This window comes from Microcebus murinus, chromosome 19, assembly GCF_040939455.1.
Source record: "Microcebus murinus isolate Inina chromosome 19, M.murinus_Inina_mat1.0, whole genome shotgun sequence".
Classification (NCBI taxonomy): domain Eukaryota; kingdom Metazoa; phylum Chordata; class Mammalia; order Primates; family Cheirogaleidae; genus Microcebus; species Microcebus murinus.
In genome coordinates, this window is record NC_134122.1 from 6,994,615 (window position 1) to 7,018,180 (window position 23,566).

At 48.1% G+C, this 23,566-nt stretch overlaps 1 protein-coding gene across 4 annotated transcripts in view; it reads left to right on the forward strand.

Moving 5' to 3' along the window:
* The window catches only part of ABAT (4-aminobutyrate aminotransferase), a 97,907-nt gene that overhangs the window by 30,459 nt on the left and 43,882 nt on the right, over positions 1 to 23,566 (forward strand). Inside the window, exon 1 of one of the 4 annotated variants that reach the window (XM_012785280.3) lies at positions 15,530 to 15,790. The exons of the other annotated variants lie outside the window; for them this stretch is intronic. The gene's annotated coding sequence lies outside the window, so the exon portion shown is untranslated. Of the gene's footprint in view, positions 1 to 15,529; positions 15,791 to 23,566 lie in introns of those variants that run through there. 4 annotated transcript variants of the gene reach the window in all.

A 23,566-nucleotide genomic window follows, 5' to 3' on the forward strand; every position in this document is an offset into this window, starting at 1 on the left:
TGAATAGGAATGAAGGAATGAGAAGCAAGGGAAAAGTAATTTGGGCCGTGGGAACAGCATCTAGCAAGGCTCTGAGTAGAAGAAGCCTTCATGAGACAGACACTATATCCTCATGGCCGAACCCAGGGAGTCAGGGAAAGGTGGTGTGCATGGCCATTGGAAAGGTGATTGGAATCAGACCTCAAGGCCTTTAATGCAAGTTCAAGGGCTGGTTTTTATGCCTAGAACAACTATCCCAAGCAAAATAACAATTCACCTAGAATCTTTCAGCTTAAGGGCAGTTCCAAGAGCTGTTTCAGCACACCTGAGGTTGCTTCTTTGCAGGAGAAGAAAGTGTATGGCAACCTCTGACACATCAACTTTATTTAGCTTCAGCCCCCGGCTCCTGGCACTGAGCTTTTCAGTTTTGCTAGCAGTGGAAGTGACAGTGCTACTGTGCAGTCAGCCAGAGTTCTGCCAGCAATAGCATCTGCCTGGCACCATCTCGGGTCTGGAACTATTTTCTCCCCAGCCTAGTGAGTGTCTTGCCTCCTGGAGGAATTCCTAGGATGGGTCTGGTGCCAGCCCCAGTGCTGTGAACTTGAACTGTTCTTCCTTTCATCGTCATCTCTACTCATCACCCATGAAGGCATTATTCTTACTCCAGAGATAAGAAAGTGGAAGCTCAGAAACCTCAAGTCACTTGCCTAAGACTGCACAGCTTCCAAAAGGCAAACTGTTATTTTGTACACTTGAGTGATGCTTTTTCTTTTCAAAATAATGAGTCAGACTGATCGAGAATTTTACCTGCATAATGGCAACATGGTGGGATTTTTTTGGTCAGGATTCTCACATGTTTCCAATCTGTGTGTCCGAGCTGATCCAGTGATGACCTAGGCTTACGACCCCTCATCCTGTTCTTGGTACTATCTTTCAAGTTTGCCAGCCAGCATGAGGTTTTGGTTCTTTCTGCACCAAGTAGAGTAATGGGGGTTTTAATCAAGTTATATGTCTGCTGAGTTTTTACGGAATTGTGGGGAGGAAGGTACTCTATACACCAGCACTCAAAAATCTCATTAAATGGGTCCGTCCCTGTTCCAGGACCGCCAGTCACAATGGACAGGATTGATGTTGTTTGCATGAATCCTGGCAGCTGTTATTTGTGGGCTTTCAAGGCAGGAATTTGTTGGCAAAGGAATGGAGGAGCTGGGAGCCGATGTGCTCAGGGAGCTTTTGGAGCCCGGGGAAATGGTGCCCTTTTAGAATAAAGATTGTCCTTTCGCTCTGCAGTAGGATGTGTTAGGGGAGAAAAAAGAAACCAGAGCACAGATTTCAGTTAGTCCCTTCCTTTGTCAAACCACACTTGCCTGTATTGTCACACAGCTCGTTACTGTGGCCATGCCTCTTGTGCTCACTGAGTATGTCCTCAGTCCTTGGCAGTGTTCGGGGTGCCGTGTGTACCTTCTCTTGGAACCCCACAGCAACCCTTTGATGTGATTTCAGACCCATTTTTATAGGCGAGAAGCCGTCACAAAACTTGTGCCAGGTCCTCAGAAAGGAAGTAAGGGAGTTGGGGTTTGAGCTGCTTCCCTGTGCATTGCACCTGCATCCTGGTGTTAATGCGTCACCCAGCAGGTGGCCTGCCCCTGTTCCTGAAGAGCAGAGGTTCTCGACTGCCTTCTCAGGGGACACTGGCAAGGTCTGGAGATATCTGTGGTTGTTATAACTGGTGGGGCAGGGAAGGATGTCACTGGCCCCCAGTGGGTAGAGGCCAGGGCGCTGCTCAACATTCTAACCACCCCCAACAAAGAATTATCGGGCCCCAGAAGTCGATCGTTGAAAAACACCGCCCAAGAGAGCACAGCTTGTCAGTTCCCTTTCTGGTGTTTTTGCAGGAAGTTTCTGTTCAGCGTCTTGACCATGGTGATTGGTTCTTACCAGGTTTCTGGGTTTTTCTTCCAGGAGGGTGGCAGGACCCTGGCTGCATGTCAGAGTCAGTAGGCAGCCTCGGTAAGGAGGAAGCAGTGACGGTTCAGCTCTCGGAAGCTGCATTCCGGGACGTCTGCAATACTGCAGATTCCACCTTTGTTGCTGGGGGTTTGAGAGGAAAATCCACCCTCCCAATAGGGGCCTGAAACCCTTAGCACTTGCCACGTCATATTCTTTTCCTTCTTATGGGAATGGAGCATATTCATAAATTCACAACTGTGCTGCTGAACTCGTGATGCCAAAGGTCATTGCGATTGTCCAGGTTAGCCATCTGCATGTCTATTTTGAAAGAACGAGCAAACGTGCACACCTGTTGCCCTTTGTATAGAGGTTTTGCTACCTTGCCCAATTGAATGAACACTTTGCTGGGTACATTTAAAGAGAGATTTGCTAAGTCAGACCTTTGAGGGATCCAAAGGTATTTCATAGGAGATACTGAATTTCACCAAGACTGGTAATCTTTAACCTGGAGAAGCTTGTAAGATGGGGCATGCTCCTCTGCCAGGCTTGCTGGCAAAGTTCCCTTAAAGGCTCTCGGGGAGCTGCAGGCACCCCTCAGTATCCTGTCCCCCAACTTGAGTAAGGCCAGGTGCAGGACCGAGGAAGGCCTGCACATGAAGCTTACCACACCCGGGCACGCCCCGAAAGCAAGGCTGGTAGGAGGAAGGCTGCTCAGGGTTCTGCTTTAATAGGGAACCAAAGGGCACAGGAAACATTTCAACTGTTCTGAGCCTCATCTGTATTACCATTTAACCCTCACAGCCACCCTCAAGGTAGGTCCTGTTGTCAATAAGTAGTCACAAAGAGGTTAACAAGTCGCAATAGCAAGTCGCAATAGCAAGTCGCAAAGAGGTTAAGTACTTGCTCAAGATTATATGTAGCTGAAATTCCCATCAGAGAATTGAATTAGAATTGTTCAGGGGCATCTTAGACCCCTCTAGTTTGGGGCAGCCCCCTCACAAAAAAGCCTTCCGATGCCCCAGGCTGGGCTGTCTCCTTCTCTTTGAAGTTATTGTCCTCAGCCTCCTCCTCAAACGGGATTACCACTCTGTGTTGTAACTCTCCATTCATTTCTGGGTATGGCACTAGACTGTGAGTCCCTTGAGGATGCTGTCTATATCCTTTCTGTGTCCCTGATATTATCCCAGGGTCTGGCATAAGGTGAATGTGTGGTCAGTGTTTGTTGAATGAATACATGAATATGTTACTTGGATTAACTTTTTCTGAGACGTTTTCAAGAAGGTTTGGGTCCATTTGCCCAAGGCCTCTTGGCAGTGGCTCCAGATCATGGTCCTCAAATTTGACTCAAAATAAATCTCTTTAAAATTAAAAAAAAAAAAAGAAGAAGAAGAAGGTTTGGTGTGTATTTATTTAGGCCTTGAATTTGCTTGGAGTGCTTCGTTTTGTTTCACATTGCCCATTCTTTAAGTAAACTTTTTGTTCTGAGATTATTGTAGGTTCACACAGTTGTAAGAAATAATAATACAGAGCTCCCGTGTGCCTTTCATCCGGTTTCCCCCCGTGGCACCACCTTGCTGACCTGTGGATAGTACAGAAATTAGTGTTGATACAATCCACCCATCTTGTTCAGATTTCCCCAGTTTCACATGCATTCACCATGTGCATTTTTAAACAATGATTGCTGGCCTCACAAAGGGTGCCGGTTAAAACCAGAAGGTGACACCGTCTTCAGGGGTCCCTCGGAGCTGGGTGCTGTGGACGGTCAGGCAGGGCAGCCCCGCAGGTGCCTGGTTACCTGAGAGTCAGTCGGATTTGAGGCGCCGTCTGGCTAATTCCCGAAGATACAGCTCTTTTATTTCTGAAGCTTCATCCCTCTCATGCCACACTCCAGAGTTTCGTCTCATCTGAGCGCCACCTAAACCCTTGTTGACGGGTTTGAATCCCAGCTCAGCTGCTTCCCGGAAATGAAAACACAGGCAAGTTAGTTGACTTCTCTGTGTCTCATCTGTAAAGGGGTAATAATCACATGGACCTCTTAAGCTGCCATGAGGATTAAATGAGGTAGCACGCGGGAAATGCACAGCAGCACGCCCGACGCGTGATAATCGACTGATTGACATCAGAGCTATTCCTGTTATCCATTATCTCTTTAAATTAAGTCGATCTGCTTTATTTACTGAGCTTTGTCCTAAGCATTAATCTATGCATTAATAGGTTTCATGTAGTGTTTTTTCTTAATATACCTTGAAGTAAAAACATTGGTATTAAGATAAATGTCAACTTACATGCCATCTGTTACCACGTCTCGGGAACTGCAGTTGAAGACCCTGGGATCCAAGTGGCTTGGTCGATGCCTTCTTGTGTGTGCATGTGTGTGTGTGTTGGGCAAAGGCGCATGACTCCGAGCCTCAGTTTCCTCAAATGGAGAATGGGCGCAGTAATAAAGCCCGCCTCACAGAAAGTGATGTGAAGTGTGGTCGTCAAGGTGTGCAGTGGGCTCTCGGGAAATGTAGCCCTGTCCCCTGCCAAGAGGCTCCTGTGAGTCACGAGGCAAGTCGCTAGTCTACTCTGAGCCTGTGTTCTTACTCTCTTAGGTGGGAGAGTTGGACAAGATCCCTTTAAGGTCTCTCCCCAGCTCTGAAAATCTCTGATTCGAGGTTCCCAGTGGCCACCGGCACTTTGCTCAAAGAGGGGCTCATGTCCCAGTGGTTTGACGGAGTTGGTTGTGATGGGTGCACTTCTAAGGCTGAGCTGTCCCGCAGTAACCTCAGATATCAGTCCTGGGCTCTGTCCAGGCAGAGAAGGAAGCACAGGGGAAGGAAAGTGGGCCGCCACATCCTGGCACCTGCGTTCCAGTTTGGGGACCACGGAGCCTCTGCTCCCATCTGCACCCACAGGCTGCCTCCCCCGACCTCCTCTGGTATTTCGCTTGAACACCAGGCCCAGCAGCAGCAATCTGCTGGTGCCACCGGCCCAGGGAGCCTGAGAGTTGATGAGCCGCTGGCACCTGGGGACGGTGGCATTTGTCCTTGTCTGACCAGTGCCTGTGTCCCCATGAGCTCAGTTCTTTGTTCTGAGACTCGAGTCCATGAAGTGGAGAGTCCCGGCTTTGCTTGGGGGGCATCCTTTGGAAACAAGAGTGGCACGTCGAAGCCACATGGTTTCGGGGGCGGGGGGAGTTGCTGAGTCTACAAGACACATCTCCCCACTTGAGTTGGCATTGCGGGGGGAGAGGATAAGTCCTCAAAAGACCGGGATGAGAAGCAGATGGTTCATCCTGGTTGTGATAAGAGGCCCGTGCCTTGCTGTAGTTTGAATTTTCTGAAGAAGCCAAACGATTGTAAAGATTGTATTTCTCCGCCTCTGCAGAATCACCCCTAAGCACTGTGCTCGTGACTCCGCAGAAAAACTAGGCGGCCAGGCAAACCTGATTCAGGTCCCAGCCGCTACTTGCTTGCTGCAAGAACACGATCAGTTCTGCTTAATCTTCTCTGAGCCTCAGTTTCCCTATCTGCCAAATGGCCCCACCATTGTATTGTAAGATGTTTAAGAGTACTGATGGTGCCTGGAAATCAGTTAGCATAGGGTGAGGATAGATAAAACCTGGTCCACCAAAAAGCCTTTCAGCTTTCATTGCCTCAGTTTTCTCATCTGCTAAGTGGGAGGAAATTATGCCTGTAATGGAGTGATGCTAAGACTCAGAACAAACAGCACTTGTGGTCAGTGGAGAGACACAGAGCAGTTTTCAGGTAACTGAAGACCCCTGGGACACCAGCTCAATGACCTGCCATTCTTTAGGGCTGAGCAGTTGACCCAAGGCAGTGGTCCATCAAATAGTGCACAGAATCTCAGCACCTGAGCCCACAAGGAGTCTTTGAGCTGACTGAGTCTGAACTAAGTCCTGTCACCTAATACTTGGGGCCTCTCCTGCACCCTACTCAAGAAGGTGGCCAGTCTCCGGAGATGATCTCATTCCAAGGAAAGGAGCTTTCTTAGATATTGAGCCCAAATCCGCCTTAGTTATACAAGACAGAGCTGAGACTCGAACCCAGGTCTGAGTGCACAGCTCATCCCTGTAAGCCCTGGTCCCTGTCACTTCTGCAATCCAGGCCCCCGTTGCCGCGTTCCTCTCCAAGCCTGGGGCAAGCTCCTCGCCCAGCCCCGTCGGGAAGGCTTGATGTCATAGTTGGAAGGTGGGGTTCTATTCTCTTTGCAATCAGAGGCCTGTGCCAGCTTATTACCTAGGGAGTGACATGATGATGTGTTTTGCTGTAAAGTAATGCCTCTGGCTGCCCCGTGCACAGTGGAAGCAGGGAGAGGACTTAGGAGGCTGCTGCAGCCAAGTGCAGGTGGCTTGGATTCAGGTGGAGATGGGAAGAGGATGACCCGGAAATGTGAGGGACGAAGTCCGGACACCAGGAAGTGTAGTCTGTGCCTGGTCCAGATCCCAGCCTGTGTGAGGACACGGGTGCTTGAGACTTCCTTCCTCCTGTGTAAATTCTAAATTGCGGGAGGCGATCATCGGAAGTGGTGGCTATAGAACCCATCGGACGTGACTGTTAACGAGTATTCATGGAGATAATAGTACAGGCATCAACTCCTAGGGCTGCTGTAACAGGTTCCCACAAACGGGTGACTCGACACGACGGAGACTCATTCTGTTGCAGTTCTGGAGGCCGACATGCGCGTGTCAGCAGGGCCCCCCTCGCCAAAGGCTCTGGGCCTCCCATCTTGTCTGCTGCCAGGGCAGGAACCGAGGACTCAGGGTTCCCTTCCCTTCCAGCGTCGCTTTGTTCTGTCTCCTGGGACAGACCACACTCTGTTCCTCCTTTCATTTGTTGATGGACCCTTGGTTTGTTTCCACCTTTTGGTTATTATGAACAGTGCTACGATGAATAATGGCGAAAGTATCTGTTCAAGTCCCTGCTTTCAATTCTTTTGTACATAAGTAGAATCGCTGGGTCATGTGGGAATTCTAAGTCTAACTTTTTGAGAAATGCCAAACTGTTTTCTGCTTTTTTCCACTGTGTGCCATATAGTTTGGGTCAGAGTCACAGGGCCGCCTCAGATCCAATCATTCCCATCGGAGACAGATGCCACCTCCAATGGGAGTGACAGGGTCACAGACGGAGGAGATGGGAGGGTGATACTGGTGCCGCTGTCTTTGGAATGTGCAACTCACCACCCTGAGCACTAACGACTCCACTCATTCTTCCAGTGGGTCTCCGTCTCTGCACAGGCAGGTGCGGGTGGGGTGCGGACGGGACCATGTACCTGTGGTTCTTGCCTCTCACAGGAACATGCAGTTACTTGGAGAACAGCCATTAGCTAAAATTATGAAATTAATTTTGGCGAAAGGGGGCACTGCTTTCTTGATATTCTCTTCTCACTTTTGCCTATTTTTAAAATTGATGAATACCTTAATGTAGCAAACTGCACTAAACCTAAAACTCCATGAGTTTTTACCTGTGAAAACAACCGTGCCACCAGCACCCAGATCAAGCTATAGACCATCCCCAGTGCCCAGAGAGTGCCTCCGTGCCTCAGAGGGCAACTGCCGTGTAACAGCTGTCACCGGGGATGGCCTTTGCCCGTTTTTCAACTTGGCATACGTGGAGTCGTGCGGTAGGGCACCCCGCTCAGCGCTGCGTGTGAAATCCCACAATTAATTCTTCAATTTGCAACTGCAGGGAGGGCCGTGAAGAAAACAGGTTTTGTGCCACAGGAGCACGGAGTAGCGAAGCCTCCAAGTCTGGGGCGAACAGGATTGCTAGGGACAGGAGCCCGCCCTCACTAGGGACGTGCCATTGGGCGGGCCCTGCCCGTGTAGCGTGGGGGCAACATCAGCACGGCCAGCGCTGTAGGCTCTGGGCCAAGATGGGGTCGAACACTTCCCCCCACCCCCGGTGCTCTTTACTCTCCGCTGTGACTCTGAGCAGGTGACTTTACCTCTCTGTGCCTCAGTTTCCTTTTATACAAAAATCATCATTGCACAAATCTGAGTGAACAATGAACACGGAGCTTGCATTCTGCTGGGGATGTGGGGGAGACAGGCAAGATCGGGGAGGCCTGCAAGCAGGGAAAGGGGAGGAACAGGGAGGACAGGGGCAATGTAAAATCGGATGCCCAGGACCCGAGGAAGACAGGCCAGGAGCCACCTGAGTCTCTGGGGATTTTCGGGCAGCAGAAAGGGTAAGAGCTGGGTCAGGCTTGCCTGGCAGTTGGAGGAAACTCCAGGGGGCCAGAGGCTGGAGCACAGGGGGAGGGTGTGGGCAGGAAGAGGGCAAAGAGGGGGAGGTGAGGGAGTCCTGGGAGGCCTCCTGGGGGCCATGGTGGCAGCTTTGGTTTCTCTCTGGGGTGGGGGCCATTGGAGGGTTTTGACCAGAGGGAGGGCTGATGTCATCTGGCCTGACATTTGCAAAGGACCCGCTCTAGCTGCTGAGTTGATTGCTACAGCCTGCAGGAAAATGAGGAGACCACAGCAGGGAACCTGGGGCAGGGATGTGAGGGAATGGTAGGGGTGAGTGAAGCAGACAGATTCTGGGGCGGCTTTTAAGGTGGAGCCAACAGGATTTACAAAGGTGGACCAGGTGTGATGCACCAGAGGGTGTCTGGCAGGTGCAGTGGCTTAGAGAGCCTCGTGCAGGCCCCAGAATTCAGGTAGACTTGAAGAACACAGCTCTGGTGTCATTGTGCTGCTTTCACAGGTACTTTCTGTTTATAGGAAATGACTAGCTTTCTAGATACGATAGTGATATAAAAGTTTCCACTTGAATTTGCTGCCGTTAAAAAGCAAGAGAAATTCATGCACATGTCTTATAAATGTTGGTAAATACAGACCATTTAGGGAGACTGCAAATGCTGACTTTGGAGAAACACGCAACTCTGTGTTGCTGACGTGTTAGCAGAAAAAGGACACAGTGTCTGAGGCCGAAAGTGGCTCCGCCACAGCAGGGTCTGGTGCTTTCTCTAGACACCGGACACACCTATGGTTTGAAGGCTGAGAATGCCTAGCTCAGGGGTCAACAAACTGTTTCTGTAAAGGGCCAGATGGTCAATATTTTCAGCCACACGGGCCCCATGGTTCCTCTTGCAAATACTCAACTCTGCAGGGGTTGCGCATAAGCAACCATGAATGAATAAATTGGATGGGTTTAGCCGTGTTTTAATAAAACCTTATATTTACAAAATCAGGCTAATGCCATAGTTGCAGACCCCTTGCCTAGAATTTGAATCCCAGAGCAGCATAGCCTCAAAGATCATCCTCTTTCCTGGCCTTCCGGGAATTCTAGACTTCTAACCTCCGAGCTTCTCTTTTCCTTCACTATCTTTGGATGAGTAGAGAAGTTTCACTTTGTGTCAACTGTAAATGCACTAAACTCCCTGATTGTGCTGACCTACTTTCAGCTTTAAGTATTTCCACCTAGGGATTGGAATCCAATTTGACCTGGTTCAATGCCAGAAAACTAATGTCCTTGTTATAATCCATTTGGAAGCTCATCTCCTCTTTCCACACCTTCGGAAACCGAACTGAACACAGATCAATTTTGAAGTGCCTCTGGGCTCTCTGTTAATGCCATGTCAAGTTATTCAATAGTTGTTTTCCTGTAATTAAATGTCTAGACACACGCGGCTGTCATCAACCGAAGTCACTCCCGTGTGCTGTTCAAGTTCTCTGTGCACATTACTTGAGAAAGCTAGAGACGCTCCAAACGTGTGATAAAATTAATAATGCAGGTTATTGATGAAGAATCAAAAACTATAAAAAGGTAGAAACAAGTAGAAGCCATTTCCTAGCCTCACATCCAAGATAAAACAGTGCTAAACAGAAAAGACACTTCTTTCCAGCCTTCCTTTATTGATTTATGGTTTTGTTTTTGTGCCTCTACAAAATTATAGACAGACTGCATGTAAAATTTTATGGTCTTTTTTTCCCTCTCATTACATTGCTTCAAAAACCATCTTATTGTCTTTTTCACATAGTTTTTCCATAAGTGTCATATAATCAAGTTGTACCCCAACTTATTTGAGCAATCCCCTACTGTTGGTTGGTTACATTGTTTTCAGCTGTGCACGCTTTTTAAATGCTGCTGCTCTGAACATCTCTGAGCATAGAACATTCCTTTATTCCTTTACTTACGTTAGCTAAATATTTACAGTTGGGATTATTTGAGGTCAGAGTATTTAATATCTCTTTATCCTTTGTGGGCTATATTGTTTTCCAGAAGGGTTGGGCTGAGATACTCCCCAGCAGTGTCTGTTTGGAGAGAGCCGGGGTAATGTTCTGACACTCAGGCCTGGGATCAGACTTGCGGATAGTATAGCTCCCAGGTGGTTGGTCGGTCGGTTGGCTGTTTTTTTTTTCTTTTCTTTTGGGTCTCATGTCCAAGAAAGGAGATTACTCCACACTCAGCACACATCCTCAAATTCACATAGTTGAGAAGTCAGATTTCATGGTCCAAATGATGCTATTGCTTGTGTATAACTGTGCTAGCCATTTGCCCATGTTTCTCAGTAGCAGCTCTATGCCCTTGGATTAGGACTTTGCACACAATGTGACCATAATAATTTTGTTTTATAATTGTGGCATTTGGAGAAGTTACTTTTCTTCTGAGCTCTCAGCTCCCTCATCTGTAAAATAGGAATAATAAAAATGCAACAAATACCCAATCTGCCCATCATGTGTGCCAGGCACTGTGCAGCCCATCTCTTGGGAAGGGACTGGCTTGCACAGAAGGCATGCATTAAACAGATATGCAAATAAGTGTGTAGGTACAAAGTGTGATAAATGGAAAGAATTTCACAAGGAGCTATAAAAAATTATATTTATTTCTGCAAGAAGATTAAGGTTAAAAAGGTTTCTCTAAAGAGATAACATGGAATAATTGAGATGATTCATGGAACTGGACAAGGAGGAGTGAGGGAAGCAGTGCAGGCAGGAAGAATGGCCAGTGCAAAGGCCCTGAGGCCATGGAGCTGCATCTTCCAGGAAGCAGAGGCTGGAATGGGTGCAGTGGCATGCCATGAGTTAGGAGGCGGGAGAGAAGCAGGCAGAGGTGGCTTAGGCAGCATATCAGGGGCCTCGTGAAAGGCTGGGGGCCACCTTGAAGCTGGAGAGGGACAAGCTAGGACTGTGGAGGCAGGAAGATGACTATCCCTGCAGTAGTCCCGGTGAGCGATGACTGGTGGTCTGGAGGGAGTCATGGAAATGAGGGAGAGAATCGGGTGAATTAGAGACATTTTAGAGAGAGGCAAAATAGAGTCACCTGTCTGCCCCTCTTCCTGGTTTCATCCTCAGGTTCATGCCCAAGAAGTCAGGGCTCAAGCGTGGTTACTTTTATGCCAGTAGGCGAGCGGCAAGAGAGAAGCCCGCATTTGCAAGGCAGCAGCCACTCTATGGAACCAAAAAGCTGGCTGGACTTGACCCCATTGTGTGCTGGCCAGCAGTCAGCATGTCGGCAGCTGCAGGTTATGTATTGCCCAGGCTTCAGACTGGCCCGGGATCATGCCAGAACCTGCCGTAAACCATCGCCACCATCCCCATCCGGAAGAGACTACGGCCAGTACTCTTGTGTCATAATTAAAATCGGTGGTCAGACTTGGCCTGCGTTGGAGAGAGCAGGAGCCAGCTGGCCCTCCCACGGTGTCTTCCCAGATGCTCCCAGGAATGGGTGAAGCCAGCCTGGGCTTCCGACAGGTAGCCGCCCTGAACGAGTGGAAACCTGAACTCCATCCCTCCTAATTCTCATCCCATGGGGACAAAGCATTGCTGTGGTCGCAGGGAGGGGGGTTGAGGGGTATATTCGTTGTCCAGTTTATTATCAACTCTTAAAGTCTCACACTAGTAAGAAGTTCAGAGTTAGCTGTGTACTTTTAAACTAATGCTTGAACGATCTTATGTATTGACTAATCAAATTCCCTAAAATTAAAGTGCCACAATTTAAATCCTTTTCATGGAGGTTTAGTTTTTACAGGCACGTGTGACTGACAAAAGAATATTCACTGGCGACAGCAAGGAGAGGCCAGGTTTTTGGGTGAACTTTGTTTCAAACTCCAGCTCCTCGAGGTCATTAGCTCTATGATCTTGGGGCATATTCCTAAAATACCTCTCCTCTGTAGCTCATAAGAGCACCTACTTACCCTCAGCAGGGTCATGAGAATAAATGCCAGCTGCTCATTAAATGGTGGCCAATATCATTAGTTAAGGTTTACACTCACACCAGGTATACGAGGGCTGTCCGGAAAGTATCCAGCCATGTAATACGTTCTCACTATGTTAACAATGGCTGGACACTTTCTGGACGGCCCTCGTATATCAGAACCACCGAGCTGCATTCTCCCGTGAGTCACACACAGCCACTCAGTACCTGGAACGCAGCTGGTCTGAATTGAGAGGTGCTGGAAGCATGAAATACACACCTGATTTTGAAGACTTAGCATGCCAAGAAGAATATTAAAATGTTGTTAATTCGTTTTCATATAACTTTCATGTTGAAAAGATGAGATGTTGGACAGATCAGGTTAAATAGAATTAACAGTAATTGCACCTGTTTCTTTTCTTTTTTTAATGTGACCACTAGAAAAATTTAAATTGCACATGTGACTCGCATTTGCGTTTCTTTTCGACAGCATGGATCTGAAGTCATGGTGTAAGAAGTAGGAATGATTAAGAAATGGGAAAAGTATGGGCTTGGCAGCCAGAAAGACTTAGGGGCTGGTCTGGGTAGCAGCACCACTCCCTGTGTGCTATTAGAGGACTCATCTAGCCTCTGCTTGCCTCCACTAACATCTGTAAAATGGAAGCAAAAACCCCGCCACAAAAGCATTGTGTTGAGGTTTCCGTGAGATCATGTATGTAAAGTGCTTAGTCAAGTCCTGTCCGCAAGATACTCAAACCCAAACGAAGGCTATAGCTTTGGCTACGGGTCAGGCATGCCTAGTATTCAGAAGTGGGCTAAGTAAATCCTGAAGATAAACGAATAACAATAACTCTCATTTGTTTAGCAAGACAGACTTTTGCGTGCACCTCCATGGCTATGTTTGATCTTCAGAATGACCTTGGGAGGTAAGGATAGTCCCTTGGAGAGAGGAGACAGGCTCAGGAGCACTTCCAGGTCTGAGCAGGAACTGGAACCAGGTCTGTTGGGTTCCTTGGAAACTGTCCAAGCCTCCTTGGTGTGTCTCTGTGTTTATTCCACCCTCTGGTTAAGTAGTTTCCACTGTGGTTCCCAGAGCAAGAGAGACCACCAATATTCAGTATACCCTAGCAACCTGCAGGGCCCACCTTCCCTGATGGTGCTGGCAGAGCACCGTGTATTGTCTAAGGAGACTTGAAGGGCAGGAATGCTATGCCTGGGCCTCGACTTTTCTTCCCCACCCTGGTAGAGGATTAGTGTTGATACCTGTGACAAGAAAGAGGTAGCCCATGAAGCCATGTTCCCTGGATGCCCTAGTCCCTACGATGTCTTAAACCAGTATGACCTGGGAGACGTCAGACTACACATACCCATTTGGAACTTGTCTTAGCCTATTATGTTGAACACTTTCCATGTCAGTACATAAATCACTACATCAATCTTTTTTATTGGATGCATGTTATTCTACATGATGGGTATACCAAAATTTTTTAAACCAGTTCCTACTGATGGACATTTTGATTATTCTCGGTTTATCTCAGTGAGACAAATTCCTTTAAGTAGAATTATTCTGGGGAAAAAATGGTTTGTGTGTTTAAAATTTTATAGATTTTCCCTCCTTCCAGCAATGTATGAAAAACCAGTCCCCCGCCCCCACCAACATGGCCAGATATTTCGTAATAACAAGTCAGTGTGGAGGAAGCAGAGGGAAGGGGAGATGGCAGCAAGGAGGCCAGGCAGGAGGCTGGGCAAGTAGGAAATGATGGGTACCTGAACGAGAGGGCAAGAGAGAGGACAGGATGGAGCCCAGAGCTGGTGAGAACATACTGACCTTGATATGCAGGACATCCTGTTAGAGGAATCTGTGGACCAGGGAGGAAGGCCTGGGCTTAGTGACTCACTTGTGGAAATCATGAGTGTGCATGAGATCTCCCAGAGTTGGGGTGGGGTGGGTGGATGGATGGATGGAGTGGATGGAAGTATAGACAGATGGACAGATGGATGAGTGGATGGGAAAATGGAGTGGGTGGGTGGGTGGATAGATGGAGTGGATGGATGAATGGATGAATGGATGGGAAGATGGAGTGGATAGGTGGGTGGATGGAGAAATGGATGAATGAATGGACAGACTGACAGAAAAAGAGAAACCTTCATTTTATTCTATTTAGATGGAATCATATGAAATGGCTGTTTTGTTCAGAAATTATCAAATACTTACTTTTATGCAGGCTGAAGTATTTTGGGACAAGAGAACTGATGTCTGCAATTTACTTTGAAAGGCATCAAAAAAGGGAAAGGATTAAGGGATAGATGGATGGGTAGTATGTGGCAAAGCGAGCACAGTGACAATGTTGACTAGAAACTAGGTGGTGGGTGTACAGGTATTCACTGTACCTGTACCTTTCAACTTTGCTTTACATTAGAAATTTCCATAAGTCCGTGGGAAATGGTTTTCACTGGTAAATAATTGGCACTTTCATGTGGTTCCCCTAATATTTATTTCTCATTTGGCCAAGAGAGGCTTCCAGGTTCCCAATCTGTAGCATCAATAGATCTGCTTTGTGCAATCTCCTTTGGCCTTATTCATCCCAGATTTGGGGGCCGGGGGCTGACGTTTCTTCAGGTTGAATTGTCCTAACGTGCTGATTACTGCGCTGAGGATGCCGGTATCTGGCTTGTAATAATTATAGATTTCCTCAGCGACTTGATCCCATTGGTTGCCCCAGCAACGGCGTAATGGCTCGACTGAAGCGCTGTCACAGTGATTTAGAAGCAACATGTCTCTCTTGCAGCCTCCAATCTGGGTGCCCCCACCCCCTTGCTGTCGTCATGGCAACTGATGAGCAGCACATGACCGAAAAGCTCTGTGTCCCCCTCCCCCATCTTGTGATCATCATTGCCACTTCCTCTTCTGGGCCCCCTGTGGACAGGCTGCAATGGGGGGGTCTAGAATAATTGGTCCCCCCCCAGGTTCCTCCCCCACCCCATAGATGGGATCAGGGCAGCCCCTCTGGCCTGGAGGCCTTGGGAGATGACTTAGTGCCCCTAAGACCCTTGTCATGGCTGCCGCTGGAGAGACCTGGGGACCTAAAGCCTCGGATCTCTGCCTTGTCCCTTCAGGGCTTCCTGAGCCTATTAAAGAAAAATCTAGGAAGAGGCCCCTGCAAGGGGAAAGGGGAGGGGAACAGCCTGTCTCAGAAGGTCTGAGATGATGTGGTTCATCTTTCTGGCTTAAACCAAGCCAGGCTTAAAACATCTTTTTAAAAAATTTGTATTTAAAAATCTGTTTTCCCTTTCTGTTTATATCTTTCTTCCTGCCTCTGTTTCTCTTTGTTTCTGTGTGAATCTTTTCCTTCTTGTTTCTGTCTTAAAATCCCCCCCCCCTTTCTGAGTCCATCTTTCAGTCTTTCTTGTCCTCCTCCCCTTCACCTTCTCTCCATACCCCCACCCCCACCCCGGAGCACTTGCTGGGCACCAGCTGAGCGCGCCCTTTTCCCAAACCTGCTTTGCTCCTGGGGACCCTTTTCTCTCTCCTATGCCTGCGCCCATGTTCTGGGGACAGTCTGGAAGTCTGGAGCACCCTCCGGAGTGGGGAGCTGGTACCCAGAGGCATCTCTTAGGAGGAACCCAGACAGCTACGTTCCTGGGTCTCTGCAGAATGACATAAAGGAGGCGTTTTAAGCAGCAGAGCTGGGCTTGCGGCAGCACCCCGACTGCCAGGCACCGTGAGTGCAGGGCTGTGTGTGCATGTGTTTTTGTGTGTGTGTGTGTGTGTGTGTATCCTCACGTTCATGTCTGCTGGCATGTGGAGGTGTGTGTCAGTGGCATTTATCTATGGTGTGGTGTGTAAGCGTGTGGCTTTCTTTGTGAAGACAACACAGCAGGATGAGCCCCTCGAAAGTGGGAGCAAAATAACAAAAGATGGACATAAAAATGACAGATAAGGACTTATCAGTAGGCTTGCAGCTCCACTGTCTGCATGCTCTGGTCCCGGGAAATGAAGTAGGGTCACCTTGACAAGGCATTTTTGCTCAAGCCCCAAAATAAATCCTTTCATTCTAAGGGCTGAAACAGCAGCTTGTATACCCCTTTCTCTTTGCAACTCAGGGGAAGGGAGGGCTGAGGGCGCGCTGTCAGTGGGCATTTCGGGAGTTTGCAGTGAGAATCTCAGCAGACAGCCCGGGTGGCTCATGCCAAGCGCGGGGTGAAGAAGCTTTGCATAGCCTTTCCCTTCACATCCTGTGACCGATTAGAAGTTCATTTTGAATTTTTTCGGAGAAGCAGCCCATGCCCCAAGAGGCAGCCAGAAGGAGGCAATTTTAGAAAACGAAACTTCATTTGCAGGGCAGGATGTGGGAGTCTGCCAGGTTGCCACTGACGGTCCTGTAGTCGGTGTGTGGGAGCTGGCAGCCAGGTCACCTCTGGAAGGGAGTCCTTTGTGCTTTGCCTGTCCACAGACATTTGGGAAAACTTGTCTACCTGTCACTCTAGGTGAACTCTGACTGTAGAGAAGGCACTTGCGTTCGCAGAAAGGATAGCCAGAGACGAGGACTAGCCAAGGAATTTTGCAGTCCAAGTAGGACTAGACCCAATCACACATGGCACCATCATACACAGAGATATTGCTGCCACCTGCATTTCCACCAAGATGCCATCCTCTTCCCTGGCCCTGGCATCTGCCTACCACGGCCGCCTTTGTCCATTTGCCAAAGCTCTCATCATCTTTAAACACCTGCTACTGCTGCTTCCGGGAAGCCTTTAACTTCCACCAAGGTACAGCTAACACTGTACACCCCCCTGTACCTGCCCCAAGTACCTGAGGCCTCTGGCATCCTGTGTCCACTGATCTCTTTCCCTTGCCTAGTACCTGCAGTTTATTTTGCAAGGACGTAAAAAAAAAAATCAGTGCAAATGCATGCAAGGTGACTGGTCAGGATTCTTAAATTGTCAATGTCTTAAAAGGCAAAAGGGCTGAGAAATGCTTCTGGGCTAAAAAGAGATTCAAGAGCCATTTCGGGGACAAGTGGGGAAATTTGAACATAGACTGTGTGTAAGATAATAGTAGCAATGATGGTGTTTGCTGAAAGTGAAATACTTTGTATCTCAGACAGTTTGTGTACTGAGGTTGTGTAGGAGAATGTCCTTGTATCTTAGAAGATACAGGCTGAAAGATTTAGGGCTGAAATATCAGTGTCTGCAACTAACTTTCAAATAATTCAAAAGATAGGTAATGATGATCGATGGATGAGTAGATAGATAAAGAAAGTGGGTGTAAATGTGGCACAGTGTTAACGCTTGGTGGTTTTAGGATTACAGGTGGTTGTTCCACTATTTATAACTTTTGTATAGGTTTGAAAATTTTTAAGTGCCCGCTACGTGCTGTGCACTCTGCCTAGCTTTGCACGTGGGTTATCTCATTTAATCCCCAGCAGCCTGGGCACAGCAGCGCTCTGTCATACCCATTTTCCAGTTAAGAAAACAAGCACAGCCAGATTCAAGCCCAGGTTCAAAACCCGCCTTAGGCCCCCACCCCATATTATGGTGAAATTACTTCATTAAGATAACTCAACAGTCTTGTTCCTCCACAAGAAGCTGCCTTGGTTTGAACGTGAATGACTGTGACTCCACCGTGGGGTAGTTAGGAGCACTGGATCTTGAGCCGGCTTGCATTTATGTCCACATTCAGCTACTAAATGGCTCTGTGATGGTAGGCAGGTCACTTAACCTCTCTGTCTGTTTCTTTTTTTTTTTTTTTTTTTTGTAAGCGTGGATAGTAATAGTGTCTACTTCAGAGGGTTGTTCTGAAAATGAAGGGTGTTTTTGTAGATGAAGGACTTAGAACCGGTTTTGGCACAAAGTAAGTGATCGATAAGTGTTTATTGCGCTGCTACTTCTGTTGCTGTTACTGTTACTAGTATATTTATCGCTGTTATTGTAATCTGAGCACTCCCTGCTTTGGCCAGTGATGGGTAGACCTGGAGGGTCTTTCTCTCTTATGCCCAGGGGCTTACAACCTGAGCTCAGAAGCACCTCACGCTTGGTTTGTTGCTCTGCGGGCATCAGCTTGCAATTATTACTCATTTTTTGACAAGGGCCCTCAAATATCCATTTTTTTCTTTTGCACTGGGTTCCACAAATCATGTAGCCAGCCCCACCTGCACTCCCTTCTTACTGGACCTCATTGAGAGCAGCTCCTAGACTAAGTGACTTGTTTGTGGATCATAGCAGCAAGCAGGCTGGTGGCATTTCAGCAGATCAGGCTGTATGTTCCCATAGCCACACTCCAGCCCTGCCACGACCCATTAACCTGCACGGTCCCGTGCAATAGCCATTCCCCCTATCTGGCTACTGAGCGCTTGAGATGTGGTTAGTCCAAATTGAGATGCTGAGTGGGAAACTCATACCGGATTGTTTTTAACCAAAAAAAGAATGTAAAATATCTTATTAATAACTATGCTGATTATGTGTTGAAATTATATTTTTAGATACCACTGGTTAAATAAGATAAATTATTAAAGTTAGTCTCAATTATTTTTGTTTTTATCATGTGGCAACTAGAAAATGTAAAATTATCTATGTGGCTGGCATTTGGGGGTCACATTATATTTCTGTCGAGCAGCACTGCCTTAGACCAAAATCCCTGTGACTTCATCATGACTCTAAACTGAACCAGACCAGCAGGTGACAGCCTGGCGAATAGAATTCCAAGGTACTTTAACTACACATCACGCCTGGGGATCTGGCTGAGACCTGAGTCTGCCAAACAATCCGTCAGGCACCTCTCTCTGGTGGGGTTACTGCTGCTTGCTGGCCTTCTTTTTTCCTCTTACTTTCCTTTTTGAGATACCCCAAGACAGTGATTTTTATACCCAGAGAATTTTTCAAGTAGTCTAAAGATAGATATAGATATAGATAGATATAGATATAGATATATTTTTTTGAGACAGAATCTCACTCTGTTGCCTGGGCTAGAGTGCTGTGGCAACAGCCTCACTCACAGCAACCTCAAACTCCTGGGCTCAAGCGATCCTCCTGCCTCAGCCTCCCAAGTAGCTAGGACTACAGGCATGCACCACCATGCTCAACTAATTTTTTTCGATGTATTTTTAGTTGGCCAATTAATTTCTTTCTATTTTGAGTAGAGACGGGGTCTTGCTCTTGCGCAGGCTGGTTTCGAACTCCTGACCTTGAGCGATCCACCCACCTCGGCCTCCCAGAGTGTTAGGATTACAGGTGTGAGCCACCGCGCCCGGCCCTAAAGATATTTTAAAAGAAACTGAAGTTGGAATCAGAAAAATTAACTTACGAATTAAATTAAAATCTAAAATGGGGTAACATCTAAATGGGGTGAGCTTCCTTAACTTCTGTGCAGAGAAACAGACGAGCACTAGCTTTAGAGCCTCACAGATTAGGGCTTGAAGTCTGACTGTGCCATTGACAAGCTGTGTGACACAGGACAAGTCACTTACCCTCTCTGAACTTAAGTCTTACTTGTGCAGTGGGGCAGGTGATGCCTACTGTGTGAGACAGTTGCAAGGGTCGAATAAGACCAAGCAGAGGAAATGCCCAACCTAGCAACTTGCACACGACAGGTGTGCCCTTAATCCCTGCATTCCCAACAGGGGATCAATATTGCCCCCATGAGGGTGAACACTGATTTATGAGGAAGCAAAAAATCTTAGTCTTTATGAATAAAGTAGATAGACAATGCAACATATAAATAGCTAAAACAGTTTATCTGAGGAGTTAAAATTTCATGGGGGATTTGTCTAATAAAGAATCCTTAGTTGAACAAGAATGAAGAAAAGGTTGAGAAACATCATATTAATCTGATGGACACAGGGCCGAGATAGCTTTTCAGTTCTGACTTCGGTGGTTATTGCAATGTGGGGCTGGAACTCTATTACTGAATTCGACAAGTATGTATTGCCAGGCTCCATTCTGGATCCTGAGGTCCCCTGAGCCAGCCTATGCCTCTGGGCAGGTGACCCCTAAGCAGCAGCCTCCAGAGAGCTCAGATTGGGGGCACAGTGTTAGAGTCCTCCTAATCCCACAGACTTCCAGCACAGGGCTGCCCGGTGCCACTTCCCTGCAGGCCAGTCACTCAGCTTCCAGGTCCCTGCTCCATGATGGGGAACCCGCCCTCCCAGGTGCTCAGTGAAGACCTCCAAGGAAATGCACATCTGTGCAAAAGCCACGTAGACACACGAGCTCACCAGGGCCTCCCAAAGTCCACCCCAGAGGGCTGGAATGAGCCTCCATATTTTGCTTGTTTGTTTCTTTGGGTTGTGTTGTTTCCCCTGCTTGACATTACAGCTCCTCAGAGCCATCACAAAAGAACCCCGATAGGGAGTGTTTATAAATTCACTCCGAGCTCTTCAGTCTCAGTGAGCCAGATGTTCACACATGAAGAGCCATCCCGAGAGTAGAATGCCTAAGGAGGGGTGGCTTCGGTCCCCAGCAGGTGGGCAGGTGGGCTGGCAGGCAGGTGGGCTGGATCCTCAACGGTCATCTGGTTCACTCTCCTCATCCCCCTTCCAAGGGCGTGGAAAGGAAAGGATTGTTGCCAGAGTGACCGCGGGACGTGGGCACTGGCAGCGGGACTCCTAGTAGAGGTGTTCAGTTCGTGGAGCGCTGCAAACATGTATGGAGCCTTCTCTGGGTGTGGCATGGTGCTAAACGCTGGGGGTGCCGAGATGTATCAGCCTGTGGGGTTATGTTATGTGTTTCCTTATTTGTTGTAAGCCTCCTGCACTGGAACGGAATACACACAGAGACTTTGCAGTCTGGTTCCACCATCCTCACCGGGGTCCTTAGGATTTAATATTGTGTCTTCAGGCAACAGGTGACCAGCCAATACCAGTGCCTAACAATGAATGAATTAATGAAGTTCACAGGCTAAAAGGGAGAGGCAGAGGGGAACACATTACAGGTAAACCATAAAAGAATATGTATATAAGTTTATAGACACCCTAAACATGGCAAATGTTGACAAACTAGGTGGTGGAGATAGCCAGGTTCATTCAGCCATCCTGAGTGTTTGAAAGTTTTCATAATTAAAAAGAACAGATGGCTTACTAGTGAGCAGCATTGAACCCTGCATTGTGGGGTCAGGAAGGCCTCCTGGAGGAGGTGACTGGAGGTATGCCATGAAAAATTGCACAAGAGTTCCAGGAATGTCAACAGGAGGCCGGACGGAGGGGACATTCCAACAGACAGAAGCGTGAGAGGGCAGTGTGCGCAGTCCAGGCAGGAGGAGCGGCTGAGGGAGGCGGGGCTGTGTGTGTCCAGCGTGCAGCTGCGCTCCACTCTGGGGGAGCCAGGAGCCAGGGAGCGTTCAAGCAAGAGAGTGGCTGTGTCTGGTTTGCTATTCAGAAGAAGTGAATGGTTCAATTAAAGCTCTGGAGCTGTTCCTGCAACCCTGCTCTTTTTGCCGGGAGGACAGCTGGGGTTTTTGTACATTTTCCCAAGGAGTGTCATTTTAGAGATTTGCTTTTTTTACTGAGTAAGTTTGTTTTCCTCTAAAAGTATCAAGAAGTCATGAAATGGAGACCCTTTTCAAAGCGAAGGTGGAGAATGCCTCCTGATGAGAGGGAGGAGCCCGGGTAGATTTGGGCACCTTGCTAGGTTACCGTCCCCTCCCATAGAGGATACCACCCCAGGACAAATCCTGTCACTTTGTTCCCTATGGATACTTGGTGCTGTGTGGACAAAACACTGGGGAGGCGGAGGCGCATCAAGTGGCCGGGAGCGTCCTGTGACCAGCCCTCCTCCCCAAAGAAAGCTCCACATCCCAGCCCTGTCTTTGGTGCCACTTTTTGTCACCCAGGCCCACTCCTTCCCTAAGCACACCTGAACTAATCAAGCTGGAAAGGCATCGTCAGCATACTGTCCCCACTCCTGCCACCCCCCGCTGCTGTGCCCTGGGAAGACTCCAAGCGCTCCCTAAGTGCTTGAGTTTTATAACTCATCAAAACATGCCACCTGGCCGGGCGCGGTGGCTCACGCCTGCAATCCTAGCACTCTGGGAGGCCGATGCGGGCGGATCGCTTGAGCCCAGGAGTTTGAGGTTGCTGTGAGCTAGGCTGATGCCACAGCACTCACTCTAGCCTGAGCAACAGAGTGATACTGTTTCAAAACACACACACACACACACACACACACACACACACATCACTGAACGGGGAAGTGGGGCTCTTCAAAATGAACACCCAAGTGCCATCCAAAAGTCCCAAACCTTTGGCCAGGGTCCTATGATTGGCGGCCACGATGGCCACCTGAGAAGCAAAGGGTGAGCCCAGCTGTCTGGTTGAAAGTTTTCCATGGAAGGCAATGCCTTGCATAGCGAGACACTTCTTTATTCCTGGACCCCCCCTTCACTAGCTCTTCTGCTCCCAAATGTTTAAATAAGGGTTGACTTAGGCCGGGCGTGGTGGCTCACGCCTGTAACCCTAGCACTCTGGGAGGCCAGTGCGGGAGGATCACTCAAGGTCAGGAGTTCGAACCCAGCCTGAGCAAGAGCAAGAACCCATCTCTACTAAAAATAGAAAGAAATTAATTGGCCAACTAAAAATATATAGAAAAAATTAGCCGGATGTGGCGGTGCATGCCTGTAGTCCCAGCTACTTGGGAGGCTGAGGCAGAAGGATTGCTTGAGCCCAGGAGTTTGAGGTTGCTGTGAGCTAGGCTAATGCCATGACAATCTAGCCTAGGCAACAGAGTAGCATTCTGTCTCAAATAAACAAATAAATAAATAAATAAATAAGGGTTGGCTAGAAGAATAGGAGGCCAGAAAAATGAGGCAAACTCTTTATCACAGATAATTTTTTAAATATCCATTAAATATTCTCCATTACCTAGAGCTATAAAGACGTCAGTTCTTGCATTCAAAGGACCATCTTAGTCTTTTGGACTGTATGGGAGGGTATGCTAGACAGAGTGGCTTGTGAACAACAGAAAGTTATTTCTCGCAGTTCTGGAGGCTGGGACGTCTGAGATAAAGTCACCCGCACATTCGGTGTCTGAGGACGAACTTTCTGGTTCATAGCCGGTGTCTCCTAGCTGTGTCCTCACATAGTAGAAGGGGCACTGAAGCTCTCTGGGGTCTCTTTAAGGGCACCAATCTCATTTGTGAGGGTGACCTTATCACCTCGCAAAGGCCCCTCCCCTCAATATCATCATGTTGTCACTAGGTTTCAACATACGGATTTTGGGAGGACACAAATATGGAGTCTAGGGCAGGGCACGGTGGCTCACGCCTGTAATCCTAGCACTCTGGGCCTGGCGGATCGCTCAAGGTCAGGAGCTCGAAACCAGCCTGAGTAAGAGCAAGACCCCTGTCTCTACTAAAATTAGAAAGAAATTAATTGGCCAACTAAAAAATATATAGAAAAAATCAGCCGGGCATGGTGGCGCATGCCTGTAGTCCCAGCTACTCGGGAGGCTGAGGCAGGAGGATTGCTTGAGCCCAGGAGTTTGAGGTTGCTGTGAGCTAGGCTGAC